Below are 14,229 nucleotides of genomic sequence, written 5' to 3'. Positions count from 1 at the left end.
TTCCACCCGCTGTAGACATCCTGAGAGTTTTAGAGTCTGACTTTAATGAGAGAAATTCTGAGGGCAAACTTGTGTCTCAAGACGATGTGCATTTTATTCAGCTTCTTAGTGAAAACATTCAACAGAGAGATAATGGCCATTTAGAGATGCCTCTTCCGTTTAAAGGCCAAGGTCCTCCCTCACTGCCAAATAATAAGAAGCTGGCTATAGTTCGCCTTCATCACTTAAAGAGGAAGTTGAAAGCTAATCAACAATTGTATGACCATTACAAAACCTTTATGGAAGAGGTGATCAAGAATGGTGATGCAGAGCTGGTTCCAGAGACAGAGGTGGAAGAGATTATGTGGTATATACCTCATCATGGTGTATACCATCCTAAAAAACCTGGTAAGCTAAGAGTTGTCTTTGATTGTTCAGCTAAATTTCATGGCATCTCTTTAAATGACACACTCTTGACAGGCCCTGATCTTACTAGTTCTCTGGTGGGAGTCCTCTGCCGTTTCAGAAAGGAGGCAGTAGCGATCATCTGCGATATTGAAAGAATGTTTCACCAATTCCTTGTCCGGCCTGAGGACCGCACCTATCTGAGGTTTCTATGGTGGGAGCATGGAGACCTGGATTGTGAGCCCAAAGAATATCAGATGGCTGTTCACCTTTTTGGTGCTGCATCTTCCCCAGGGTGTGCTAACTTTGGCTTGAAGTACTTGGCAGAACAATACAAGTCAGTCTATCCACTTGCAGCAGCCTTTGTGACAAACAGTTTTTATGTTGATGATGGACTAGTGAGCGTTCCCTCAGTTAAAGAAGCTTCTCAGTTAATAGTTGAAGCACAGGAGTTGTGCAAAAGAGGAGGCCTGCGGCTTCACAAATTTAATTCGAATGAGAAAGCAGTTCTTGGTTGTGTGGATCCCTCTGAAGGAGCGGCGACCATTGAAAGCCTCGATTTCAATCAAGATTTTTCCCCAGTAGAGTATGCATTGGGAATTCAGTGGCTAATCGAAACTGACCACTTTAGCTTTAATGTAAATTGGAAAGACCAACCTGACACCCGTCGTGGTATTCTTTCAGTCATAGCTTCCTTGTACGATCCATTGGGGTTCGTGGCTCCATTCATTTTAAGTGGAAAGTGTGTTCTTCAGGAGCTGTGCCGTAGGAGTATTGGATGGGACGATCCACTTCCTGATGACTTGCGTTTACGGTGGGAGGAATGGAAAACAGATCTTGAGGGGTTGAGAGAGATCTCAATCCCAAGATGTTATTATCCAACACAATTTGGCAAGAATGTGAGCATTGAATTACACCACTTTTCAGATGCCAGCAGTGTGGGATATGGAGCATGCTCTTACTTGCGCTACAAGAATGACCATAACAAAGTCCATTGTAGCCTTGTCATGGCTAAAGCTAGAGTTGTGCCATCAAAGGTCACAAGTATTCCCCGCTTAGAATTGTCAGCTGCTGTGATTGCAGCCCGACTGAGTGCTCTCTTAAAATCAGAGTTGAACATGAAGATTGATAGAGAGTTCTTTTGGACAGATTCTCAAGTAATTCTAGCATACATCAATAATGAAGCACGGAGGTTTCATGTATTTGTAGCAAACTGTGTCCAGTTGATAAGAGAAAATACAAATTCAAGTCAGTGGCATTATGTTGATACATCAGAAAACCCAGCTGATCATGCATCTAGGGGACTTCGCTCATCAGAGATTCTGTCATCTAACTGGCTATCAGGTCCGAAGTTCTTGTGGAGGCAAGAAGTTCAAGCTGAACCTTCTCCATCAGATCTCTTGGTTGGCGACCCAGAGGTGAAGGTAGTTCAACTATTTCTATCAAGCACACGTGAGCGTACAGACATGCTTGAACGCTTGTCTAGGTTTTCATCCTGGACAACACTCCTTAAGGTAGTGGCAAGAATTAAAAGACTGTGCTCTGGGCCAAAATGTTTCATGGAGGTTGTGACTGTAAAGGAACGTGAGAGTGCAGCCAAAGTTCTGATAAGCCTTGTTCAACAGCAGTCCTTTAGCCAAGAAATAAAGATGCTTGAAATGGGACAACGTCTTCCAAGCTCCAGTCCACTCTTCTGTCTCGATCCAATTTTGAGTGATGGCTTACTCCGCGTTGGTGGAAGATTGAAACATGCAGCTCTCAGTGAAGCCTTTCGTCATCCGGTCATTTTACCCAGTGATGGTCACATCACTCGGCTCATTTTACTTCATTATCATTCTCAAGTGTGCCATCAGGGCAGAAGTCAAACTCAAATGGAACTTAGGGCAAATGGGTTTTGGATCCTTAGTTGCAGTAAGTTGGTTGCCAAGCTCATACACAAGTGTGTACAGTGTCGGAGATTGAGGCGTCCTGTGGAAGAGCAACGCATGGCTGAGCTCCCTAAAGAGCGTGTTGAGAGATCGGCTCCTTTCACAAACTGTGGAATGGATTGCTTTGGACCATTTCTTACTAAAAGATACCGTAAGGAGTACAAGAGATATGGTCTGATATTCACTTGTCTTTATTCCCGAGCAGTGCATATAGAAATGTTAGAAGATCTATCTACAGATTCATTTATTAATGCTCTCCGGTGTTTCATCAGTTTAAGAGGAGCTGTGAGTCGGCTGTATTGTGATCAAGGGAGGAATTTTGTAGGAGCCAAGAATGAATTAAGAGAAGCGCTTAAACAATGTGATCACCAGGCCTTGGAAAATTTTCTTGCTGAAAGGCAGTGTGAATTTGTATTCAATGCTCCATCAGCAAGTCATGCTGGTGGTGTTTGGGAGCGTCAAATTCGTACTATTCGAAACGTCCTAAATGCTACCTTGGCTCAAGGTGTAGGCAGGCTTGATGATGCCTCTCTTAGAACACTCCTTTATGAGGCCATGGCCATTGTCAACAGCCGCCCATTGACTTTGGATGGAATAAATGACCCCAGTTCTCTTGAACCATTAACACCTAATCATCTCATTCTTATGAAATCAAAGCTTGCACTTCCGCCTCCTGGGAAATTCGTGAAAGAGGACATATATGGTACAAGGAGATGGCGTAGGATTCAATATTTGATTGAACAATTCTGGAGCCGATGGAAGAGGGAGTACTTGTCCAATATCTCGACACGGCAGAAGTGGCATGTCCCCCGGCGAAACCTTAGGGTAAATGATGTGGTCATTATCAAGGAAGAAATTCTTCAGAGAAGTAAGTGGCAGTTGGGACGAGTGGTGGAAACAACTGTGGATGGTGATGGTTTGGTTCGAAGGGTTAAATTACAAGTAGGGGAACAGAGATCATCCAAACACAATTCTCCATCTAAATTCTCAATCATAGAAAGACCAATACAAAAGTTAGTTCTGCTACTTGAGAGTGAATAGTATCACACACACATATGGGTACATGAATGAATATGATGAATATTTTATGCTTATTTGCACATTTGGCCTTGGGATATTAAATGATCCTTAGAATTGAGAATCATGTATGAATTGTAATATGACATGATTGGTGGGAGTGTAACTGACCAGGATCATTGGTTTAAATTCACTGAATTTATTGATTTGATTTTGTGTGTTGATGTATTTTGTTCTGTGCATGTTTGTGTGCGTTTTGTATTTATGTGGTTGGATTTGTCCTGCTGGGGATGCCGTGGATTGCACGGGGTGGAATGCCTATAAAGGTAAAGGTGTCACAGGTGGGCGTAATGAGACGTCGCTGTTTGCAAAGGCAGCCTAGTTGTGGTGTATTGCGAGTTTGCATTGTTAAAGGAAATATTGACGCCTGTGTCTAACAACAGAGTAAGACAATCCATGTTTTGCAGTCCTTGGTCAGCGCAGCGAGGTATGTTTGTTTGTATGGTTTATATATGGTTGGTGTGATTTGTATGGAGTGACTGATATCTTGTTGTATTTTATTCAGTTTTCACGGCGCTATGAGGTGAAATAAATGAACGACGTTTATGCTGTGATTCAAGCAAAATAAAGAAAACTTAAGCGCCTGTCGAGACTCTCTTCTTGAAATCCAAGGGTTGCTACAGATTATATTCCTTAACAAATCCTGTATATCAGCGTGAGGCAGACAAAAACACAAAGGTAAGTGCAGACCCAAGAGTGGTGGAACAACCTAACCCAAGACAAATAAACGTCTCAAGGTGTGAAGAGCATCTTCAGAGAAACATAAACCTCTGTAGGCCTTCCACTGCCAAGCACCAGCTCTTACTATTTGGGGGGGGGGGGGGGGGGGGGTGGTGGTAGCCGTGGCCTAAAGGTCTAAGAGATGGACCTAGGCCCCTAAGGTACAGCAACCGACAATAACCTCGGATGAAGTGCGCTCGATCAATCACTCGACCGCCGCCCGGGTGCCGCAGCTGGCGTGTGCCCACTGCTCCGGGTACATATGAGTTGGCTCCGGGTGGGTTAAGGTGCAGAGAGTTGCTGAAATAACTTCAAGTTTTAGTGCAGCAGCTCCCTAGTGGACAATCCGTGACTTTACAAAACGCAGGCAACAGCACGCCCCCTAGAGCACACATGGGAAAGTGTTTATAAGAATCCCACAGCTGAAAAAGGCTGACTAAATGCGTTGATTTGACACGCGTGGAAGATTGCTTTATGACATCATAAAGCACACGCAAAACTAAAGTACCAGAAAAGAAAAAAAAACCAAACAAGTGAAGCTTCTCTTTAGACTGTAAATAAGAGCTAACCACTCTGAACATGCTTTCTCCCTCCTAACCTGCGTAAACGCAGGAGGAACGTTCATCAATGACAAGGAGCGTATGATTATAAATCATTACTCGTTGCCCGATTCGCGCTAAGGAGAAAACATCTCAGCTCATCATCGTGGTTAGGGAGACGTAACACTTTCGAATCACATTTCTCAGTTAGAAACTATAGAAATGATCCCTGAAAGTATAGTCTTAACTTCCAAGCCACACTGTCACAGTCCTTTAATCGTCTCACCACGTTTCACCATAGCGCTAAGACGCTCTTGTCAATCTGCAATCACGTGAAAATTTTACAGCTTGCTCAGTGCGCTCAATCGTTATGCTCACTGAAAGATATAATCCAAATTGTACATGTAACATGTCGACATTCACTATCAGTAGTGACATTTAAGAATGGTTGATTAAAGACTGAAACAAGTTGAATGTTTAAACTTCATTTTCATCTAATACTCCACCTGGAGTCTGTGAGGTGTACACGGTAGCATTAAATACGAGATATGAAAGACAGAGACGTTTCTAACCAAAAAAGCTATTTTTTTTAGCATGACAGGCTTATGAACAAGGATTGACAAAATGATTATATTCCTTAACAAATCCTGTATATCAGCGTGAGGCAGACAAAAACACAAAGGTAAGTGCAGACCCAAGAGTGGTGGAACAACCTAACCCAAGACAAATAAACGTCTCAAGGTGTGAAGAGCATCTTCAGAGAAACATAAACCTCTGTAGGCCTTCCACTGCCAAGCACCTGCTCTCACTATTTGGGGGGGGGGGGGGGGGGGGGGGGGGGTTGGTAGCCGTGGCCTAAAGGTCTAAGAGATGGACCTAGGCCCCTAAGGTACAGCAACCGACAATAACCTCGGCTGAAGTGCGCTCGATCAATCACTCGACCGCCGCCCGGGTGCCGCAGCTGGCGTGTGCCCACTGCTCCGGGTACATATGAGTTGGCTCCGGGTGGGTTAAGGTGCAGAGAGTTGCTGAAATAACTTCAAGTTTTAGTGCAGCAGCTCCCTAGTGGACAATCCGTGACTTTACAAAACGCAGGCAACAGCACGCCCCCTAGAGCACACATGGGAAAGTGTTTATAAGAATCCCACAGCTGAAAAAGGCTGACTAAATGCGTTGATTTGACACGCGTGGAGGATTGCTTTATGACATCATAAAGCACACGCAAAACTAAAATACAAGAAAAGAAAAAAAAACCAAACAAGTGAAGCTTCTCTTTAGACTGTAAATAAGAGCTAACCACTCTGAACATGCTTTCTCCCTCCTAACCTGCGTAAACGCAGGAGGAACGTTCATCAATGACAAAGAGCGTATGATTACAAATCATTACTCGTTGCCCGATTCGCGCTAAGGAGAAAACATCTCAGCTCATCATCGTGGTTAGGGAGACGTAACACTTTCGAATCACATTTCTCAGTTAGAAACTATAGAAATGATCCCTGAAAGTATAGTCTTAACTTCCAAGCCATACTGTCACAGTCCTTTAATCGTCTCACCACGTTTCACCATAGCGCTAAGACGCTCTTGTCAATCTGCAATCACGTGAAAATTTTACAGCTTGCTCAGTGCGCTCAATCGTTATGCTCACTGAAAGATATAATCCAAATTGTACATGTAACATGTCGACATTCACTATCAGTAGTGACATTTAAGAATGGTTGATTAAAGACTGAAACAAGTTGAATGTTTAAACTTCATTTTCATGTAATACTCCACCTGGAGTCTGTGAGGTGTACACGGTAGCATTAAATACGAGATATGAAAGACAGAGACGTTTCTAACCAAAAAAGCTATTTTTTTTAGCATGACAGGCTTATGAACAAGGATTGACAAAATGATTATATTCCTTAACAAATCCTGTATATCAGCGTGAGGCAGACAAAAACACAAAGGTAAGTGCAGACCCAAGAGTGGTGGAACAACCTAACCCAAGACAAATAAACGTCTCAAGGTGTGAAGAGCATCTTCAGAGAAACAGAAACCTCTGTAGGCCTTCCACTGCCAAGCACCAGCTCTCACTATTTGGGGGGGGGGGGGGGGGGTTGGTAGCCGTGGCCTAAAGGTCTAAGAGATGGACCTAGGCCCCTAAGGTACAGCAACCGACAATAACCTCGGCTGAAGTGCGCTCGATCAATCACTCGACCGCCGCCCGGGTGCCGCAGCTGGCGTGTGCCCACTGCTCCGGGTACATATGAGTTGGCTCCGGGTGGGTTAAGGTGCAGAGAGTTGCTGAAATAACTTCAAGTTTTAGTGCAGCAGCTCCCTAGTGGACAATCCGTGACTTTACAAAACGCAGGCAACAGCACGCCCCCTAGAGCACACATGGGAAAGTGTTTATAAGAATCCCACAGCTGAAAAAGGCTGACTAAATGCGTTGATTTGACACGCGTGGAGGATTGCTTTATGACATCATAAAGCACACGCAAAACTAAAGTACAAGAAAAGAAAAAAAAACCAAACAAGTGAAGCTTCTCTTTAGACTGTAAATAAGAGCTAACCACTCTGAACATGCTTTCTCCCTCCTAACCTGCGTAAACGCAGGAGGAACGTTCATCAATGACAAAGAGCGTATGATTACAAATCATTACTCGTTGCCCGATTCGCGCTAAGGAGAAAACATCTCAGCTCATCATCGTGGTTAGGGAGACGTAACACTTTCGAATCACATTTCTCAGTTAGAAACTATAGAAATGATCCCTGAAAGTATAGTCTTAACTTCCAAGCCATACTGTCACAGTCCTTTAATCGTCTCACCACGTTTCACCATAGCGCTAAGACGCTCTTGTCAATCTGCAATCACGTGAAAATTTTACAGCTTGCTCAGTGCGCTCAATCGTTATGCTCACTGAAAGATATAATCCAAATTGTACATGTAACATGTCGACATTCACTATCAGTAGTGACATTTAAGAATGGTTGATTAAAGACTGAAACAAGTTGAATGTTTAAACTTCATTTTCATCTAATACTCCACCTGGAGTCTGTGAGGTGTACACGGTAGCATTAAATACGAGATATGAAAGACAGAGACGTTTCTAACCAAAAAAGCTATTTTTTTTAGCATGACAGGCTTATGAACAAGGATTGACAAAATGATTATATTCCTTAACAAATCCTGTATATCAGCGTGAGGCAGACAAAAACACAAAGGTAAGTGCAGACCCAAGAGTGGTGGAACAACCTAACCCAAGACAAATAAACGTCTCAAGGTGTGAAGAGCATCTTCAGAGAAACATAAACCTCTGTAGGCCTTCCACTGCCAAGCACCTGCTCTCACTATTTGGGGGGGGGGGGGGGGGTTGGTAGCCGTGGCCTAAAGGTCTAAGAGATGGACCTAGGCCCCTAAGGTACAGCAACCGACAATAACCTCGGCTGAAGTGCGCTCGATCAATCACTCGACCGCCGCCCGGGTGCCGCAGCTGGCGTGTGCCCACTGCTCCGGGTACATATGAGTTGGCTCCGGGTGGGTTAAGGTGCAGAGAGTTGCTGAAATAACTTCAAGTTTTAGTGCAGCAGCTCCCTAGTGGACAATCCGTGACTTTACAAAACGCAGGCAACAGCACGCCCCCTAGAGCACACATGGGAAAGTGTTTATAAGAATCCCACAGCTGAAAAAGGCTGACTAAATGCGTTGATTTGACACGCGTGGAGGATTGCTTTATGACATCATAAAGCACACGCAAAACTAAAGTACAAGAAAAGAAAAAAAAACCAAACAAGTGAAGCTTCTCTTTAGACTGTAAATAAGAGCTAACCACTCTGAACATGCTTTCTCCCTCCTAACCTGCGTAAACGCAGGAGGAACGTTCATCAATGACAAAGAGCGTATGATTACAAATCATTACTCGTTGCCCGATTCGCGCTAAGGAGAAAACATCTCAGCTCATCATCGTGGTTAGGGAGACGTAACACTTTCGAATCACATTTCTCAGTTAGAAACTATAGAAATGATCCCTGAAAGTATAGTCTTAACTTCCAAGCCATACTGTCACAGTCCTTTAATCGTCTCACCACGTTTCACCATAGCGCTAAGACGCTCTTGTCAATCTGCAATCACGTGAAAATTTTACAGCTTGCTCAGTGCGCTCAATCGTTATGCTCACTGAAAGATATAATCCAAATTGTACATGTAACATGTCGACATTCACTATCAGTAGTGACATTTAAGAATGGTTGATTAAAGACTGAAACAAGTTGAATGTTTAAACTTCATTTTCATCTAATACTCCACCTGGAGTCTGTGAGGTGTACACGGTAGCATTAAATTCGAGATATGAAAGACAGAGACGTTTCTAACCAAAAAAGCTATTTTTTTTAGCATGACAGGCTTATGAACAAGGATTGACAAAATGATTATATTCCTTAACAAATCCTGTATATCAGCGTGAGGCAGACAAAAACACAAAGGTAAGTGCAGACCCAAGAGTGGTGGAACAACCTAACCCAAGACAAATAAACGTCTCAAGGTGTGAAGAGCATCTTCAGAGAAACATAAACCTCTGTAGGCCTTCCACTGCCAAGCACCTGCTCTCACTATTTGGGGGGGGGGGGGGGGGTTGGTAGCCGTGGCCTAAAGGTCTAAGAGATGGACCTAGGCCCCTAAGGTACAGCAACCGACAATAACCTCGGCTGAAGTGCGCTCGATCAATCACTCGACCGCCGCCCGGGTGCCGCAGCTGGCGTGTGCCCACTGCTCCGGGTACATATGAGTTGGCTCCGGGTGGGTTAAGGTGCAGAGAGTTGCTGAAATAACTTCAAGTTTTAGTGCAGCAGCTCCCTAGTGGACAATCCGTGACTTTACAAAACGCAGGCAACAGCACGCCCCCTAGAGCACACATGGGAAAGTGTTTATAAGAATCCCACAGCTGAAAAAGGCTGACTAAATGCGTTGATTTGACACGCGTGGAGGATTGCTTTATGACATCATAAAGCACACGCAAAACTAAAGTACAAGAAAAGAAAAAAAAACCAAACAAGTGAAGCTTCTCTTTAGACTGTAAATAAGAGCTAACCACTCTGAACATGCTTTCTCCCTCCTAACCTGCGTAAACGCAGGAGGAACGTTCATCAATGACAAAGAGCGTATGATTACAAATCATTACTCGTTGCCCGATTCGCGCTAAGGAGAAAACATCTCAGCTCATCATCGTGGTTAGGGAGACGTAACACTTTCGAATCACATTTCTCAGTTAGAAACTATAGAAATGATCCCTGAAAGTATAGTCTTAACTTCCAAGCCATACTGTCACAGTCCTTTAATCGTCTCACCACGTTTCACCATAGCGCTAAGACGCTCTTGTCAATCTGCAATCACGTGAAAATTTTACAGCTTGCTCAGTGCGCTCAATCGTTATGCTCACTGAAAGATATAATCCAAATTGTACATGTAACATGTCGACATTCACTATCAGTAGTGACATTTAAGAATGGTTGATTAAAGACTGAAACAAGTTGAATGTTTAAACTTCATTTTCATCTAATACTCCACCTGGAGTCTGTGAGGTGTACACGGTAGCATTAAATACGAGATATGAAAGACAGAGACGTTTCTAACCAAAAAAGCTATTTTTTTTAGCATGACAGGCTTATGAACAAGGATTGACAAAATGATTATATTCCTTAACAAATCCTGTATATCAGCGTGAGGCAGACAAAAACACAAAGGTAAGTGCAGACCCAAGAGTGGTGGAACAACCTAACCCAAGACAAATAAACGTCTCAAGGTGTGAAGAGCATCTTCAGAGAAACAGAAACCTCTGTAGGCCTTCCACTGCCAAGCACCTGCTCTCACTATTTGGGGGGGGGGGGGGGTTGGTAGCCGTGGCCTAAAGGTCTAAGAGATGGACCTAGGCCCCTAAGGTACAGCAACCGACAATAACCTCGGCTGAAGTGCGCTCGATCAATCACTCGACCGCCGCCCGGGTGCCGCAGCTGGCGTGTGCCCACTGCTCCGGGTACATATGAGTTGGCTCCGGGTGGGTTAAGGTGCAGAGAGTTGCTGAAATAACTTCAAGTTTTAGTGCAGCAGCTCCCTAGTGGACAATCCGTGACTTTACAAAACGCAGGCAACAGCACGCCCCCTAGAGCACACATGGGAAAGTGTTTATAAGAATCCCACAGCTGAAAAAGGCTGACTAAATGCGTTGATTTGACACGCGTGGAGGATTGCTTTATGACATCATAAAGCACACGCAAAACTAAAGTACAAGAAAAGAAAAAAAAACCAAACAAGTGAAGCTTCTCTTTAGACTGTAAATAAGAGCTAACCACTCTGAACATGCTTTCTCCCTCCTAACCTGCGTAAACGCAGGAGGAACGTTCATCAATGACAAAGAGCGTATGATTACAAATCATTACTCGTTGCCCGATTCGCGCTAAGGAGAAAACATCTCAGCTCATCATCGTGGTTAGGGAGACGTAACACTTTCGAATCACATTTCTCAGTTAGAAACTATAGAAATGATCCCTGAAAGTATAGTCTTAACTTCCAAGCCATACTGTCACAGTCCTTTAATCGTCTCACCACGTTTCACCATAGCGCTAAGACGCTCTTGTCAATCTGCAATCACGTGAAAATTTTACAGCTTGCTCAGTGCGCTCAATCGTTATGCTCACTGAAAGATATAATCCAAATTGTACATGTAACATGTCGACATTCACTATCAGTAGTGACATTTAAGAATGGTTGATTAAAGACTGAAACAAGTTGAATGTTTAAACTTCATTTTCATCTAATACTCCACCTGGAGTCTGTGAGGTGTACACGGTAGCATTAAATACGAGATATGAAAGACAGAGACGTTTCTAACCAAAAAAGCTATTTTTTTTAGCATGACAGGCTTATGAACAAGGATTGACAAAATGATTATATTCCTTAACAAATCCTGTATATCAGCGTGAGGCAGACAAAAACACAAAGGTAAGTGCAGACCCAAGAGTGGTGGAACAACCTAACCCAAGACAAATAAACGTCTCAAGGTGTGAAGAGCATCTTCAGAGAAACAGAAACCTCTGTAGGCCTTCCACTGCCAAGCACCTGCTCTCACTATTTGGGGGGGGGGGTTGGTAGCCGTGGCCTAAAGGTCTAAGAGATGGACCTAGGCCCCTAAGGTACAGCAACCGACAATAACCTCGGCTGAAGTGCGCTCGATCAATCACTCGACCGCCGCCCGGGTGCCGCAGCTGGCGTGTGCCCACTGCTCCGGGTACATATGAGTTGGCTCCGGGTGGGTTAAGGTGCAGAGAGTTGCTGAAATAACTTCAAGTTTTAGTGCAGCAGCTCCCTAGTGGACAATCCGTGACTTTACAAAACGCAGGCAACAGCACGCCCCCTAGAGCACACATGGGAAAGTGTTTATAAGAATCCCACAGCTGAAAAAGGCTGACTAAATGCGTTGATTTGACACGCGTGGAGGATTGCTTTATGACATCATAAAGCACACGCAAAACTAAAGTACAAGAAAAGAAAAAAAAACCAAACAAGTGAAGCTTCTCTTTAGACTGTAAATAAGAGCTAACCACTCTGAACATGCTTTCTCCCTCCTAACCTGCGTAAACGCAGGAGGAACGTTCATCAATGACAAAGAGCGTATGATTATAAATCATTACTCGTTGCCCGATTCGCGCTAAGGAGAAAACATCTCAGCTCATCATCGTGGTTAGGGAGACGTAACACTTTCGAATCACATTTCTCAGTTAGAAACTATAGAAATGATCCCTGAAAGTATAGTCTTAACTTCTAAGCTGTCTCACCAAACCTCTTTAGTTTCGTCACTACTTTTCACTCATGTGGTAATCTGCTAAACACATCATATTTGTTAATATTCATCTGCTCCTACATGTTTCTTTCATTGTTTCTTGTTTTTATAAATGATTTTATTGATAAAATACGTTTATTTAGCCACATTTTCTTTACCCAGAATGCAACAGCGTTTCATTTACGTCACACCTTCGTTTAATCCAATCGCTGTATCAGCCTCTTTGGAGACTCGTTTTAGCGCATTTTCTAACCCTGTGATTCATTCAGTATTTTTCATTGTCTTGGATTCAAGTCAAGAAACGTAAACTAGTCGTAGCATCCGATTAAACGACGATTATTAATGGAAGTCGCGATTAACAGTTTGTTTTTTATATCAACGTATATTCCTAGGGGGGGAACTATTTCGCTGTCACGCCTACAGGTTCATCAGCGATATTTGTTCGCCCTAAAACATGTTGTCGTTCTGACGTTCCGGGTGATATATTGATATAAAGTTGATAAAACGCTGTTACAGTGCTATCACGAGCTAATTTAACGCTGTTGTGATACGGGAAATCATGTCGATATCGCCAGCTAACTAACATTTTTCATAGATACGACTATGTTGACTTTCGCTGCTCGCTTTGGACCGCATGTGAATCGCTCATGCTTCATGTTAGCTTCGTTATAGCCACATTTTACCTCGCAGCCTCGTCCGGGTTTTCAGCGTCTGTCATTGGGATCCTCATAAATACAGCAACTCAGAATAACTCAACTCAAAATAAACCCGAGTACCAGGTCGCTTGTAGCTGCGAGTGTAAAAGAAAGCAATGTGACACTTTTATGTGGAGTAAGAAATGCTTTCATACTCTTTATTACATTCGAGCATGTTTTGCAGCACGTCAGGCATTGACATTGCATCTCTTAACGCAGGTCATGCATGAAGATAGTTGACAATGGAAACGGTATAAAGACACGTCCTATTATTAGAAAGGTCTCTCACATTTGTAATCTTCATGCATATATACACACAAAAGAGGCAGAGAGAATGCACAAACATATACTTCTGTTCTTTGGATTTTAACAAATGAGTGCATGTAGCCTAAAGGCTAGGAGTGCATTTGAGTGAGGCTTTTGAGTGTGGAGCAGATGACCATGTGCATTTGAGTGAGGCTTTTGAGTGTGGATGACCATCATACAGGATCTCAGGGACATTCACCTACATCTCACCCTCAGCCTCATTACAACCTACAACTTCATAATTGCCCACTCTACTGTGGGTGATTTGCATGCAATTCTGTTGCATTTTGATATATCTGTGTTACAACAGATGTATTAACATACAAGTACAACACAACCACAAATAACAAATCAAATTGGACAAGTCGAACATTATTACGCCTGACATAATTTATGGGAATGTATCTGCTAAAAAAAAAAAACCCTCAGAAATGGACCTTCAAAATTCCTTCATCTACTAAAGAGGGACCGTGTCAAAATTCCTTCATCTACTAAAGAGGGACCGTGTCCAAATTCCTTCATCTACTAAAGAAAAGAACAGAATAGACTTCTCCCATTACATGAACGTAATGAGACCCGTGATGCTACAGAGAGGATGTGGTTGGGGATATAAGGGTTCAATAAATATTGTGCTGGTGTGTTGTGCTGGAAGCTCATGGTGTAGTTCTGGAAACAGTCCTGGAGCAGCCGGAAGAGGAAGGCGGAGCTGGGTGGAGAAGTTCCACTCTGCCCCAGCCACTTCCTACACCAGACGTCGTTGTTGATG

General features: G+C 43.3%; 1 protein-coding gene and 7 non-coding genes across 12 annotated transcripts in view; all 8 read right to left on the bottom strand.

The window, feature by feature from the left end:
* Nucleotides 1-4,676: 4,676 nt before the first annotated feature.
* On the bottom strand, nucleotides 4,677-4,893 carry LOC143528155 (small nucleolar RNA U3). Its single transcript, XR_013134376.1, has one exon. It is a non-coding gene; the product is annotated as a small nucleolar RNA U3 (small nucleolar RNA).
* A 1,050-nt stretch (nucleotides 4,894-5,943) lies between these two features.
* On the bottom strand, nucleotides 5,944-6,160 carry LOC143528083 (small nucleolar RNA U3). The gene has a single exon (XR_013134355.1). It is a non-coding gene; the product is annotated as a small nucleolar RNA U3 (small nucleolar RNA).
* A 1,041-nt stretch (nucleotides 6,161-7,201) lies between these two features.
* Nucleotides 7,202-7,418, bottom strand: LOC143528076 (small nucleolar RNA U3). The gene has a single exon (XR_013134352.1). It is a non-coding gene; the product is annotated as a small nucleolar RNA U3 (small nucleolar RNA).
* A 1,040-nt stretch (nucleotides 7,419-8,458) lies between these two features.
* LOC143528072 (small nucleolar RNA U3) lies at nucleotides 8,459-8,675 on the bottom strand. The gene has a single exon (XR_013134351.1). It is a non-coding gene; the product is annotated as a small nucleolar RNA U3 (small nucleolar RNA).
* Nucleotides 8,676-9,715: 1,040 nt separating this feature from the next.
* On the bottom strand, nucleotides 9,716-9,932 carry LOC143528051 (small nucleolar RNA U3). The gene has a single exon (XR_013134349.1). It is a non-coding gene; the product is annotated as a small nucleolar RNA U3 (small nucleolar RNA).
* Nucleotides 9,933-10,970: 1,038 nt separating this feature from the next.
* LOC143528001 (small nucleolar RNA U3) lies at nucleotides 10,971-11,187 on the bottom strand. The gene has a single exon (XR_013134333.1). It is a non-coding gene; the product is annotated as a small nucleolar RNA U3 (small nucleolar RNA).
* A 1,034-nt stretch (nucleotides 11,188-12,221) lies between these two features.
* LOC143527955 (small nucleolar RNA U3) lies at nucleotides 12,222-12,438 on the bottom strand. The gene has a single exon (XR_013134317.1). It is a non-coding gene; the product is annotated as a small nucleolar RNA U3 (small nucleolar RNA).
* An 863-nt stretch (nucleotides 12,439-13,301) lies between these two features.
* Nucleotides 13,302-14,229, bottom strand: part of micu3a (mitochondrial calcium uptake family, member 3a) — a 20,069-nt gene continuing 19,141 nt past the window's right edge. For all 5 annotated transcript variants that reach the window (XM_077013586.1, XM_077013585.1, XM_077013591.1 and 2 more), the window contains one exon: nucleotides 13,302-14,229. This exon is cut by the window's right edge. The gene's annotated coding sequence lies outside the window, so the exon portion shown is untranslated.

The sequence above is a fragment of the Brachyhypopomus gauderio genome, chromosome 1 (assembly GCF_052324685.1).
Source record: "Brachyhypopomus gauderio isolate BG-103 chromosome 1, BGAUD_0.2, whole genome shotgun sequence".
NCBI lineage: Eukaryota > Metazoa > Chordata > Actinopteri > Gymnotiformes > Hypopomidae > Brachyhypopomus > Brachyhypopomus gauderio.
This window is presented reverse-complemented; position numbering and strand designations above follow the sequence as displayed.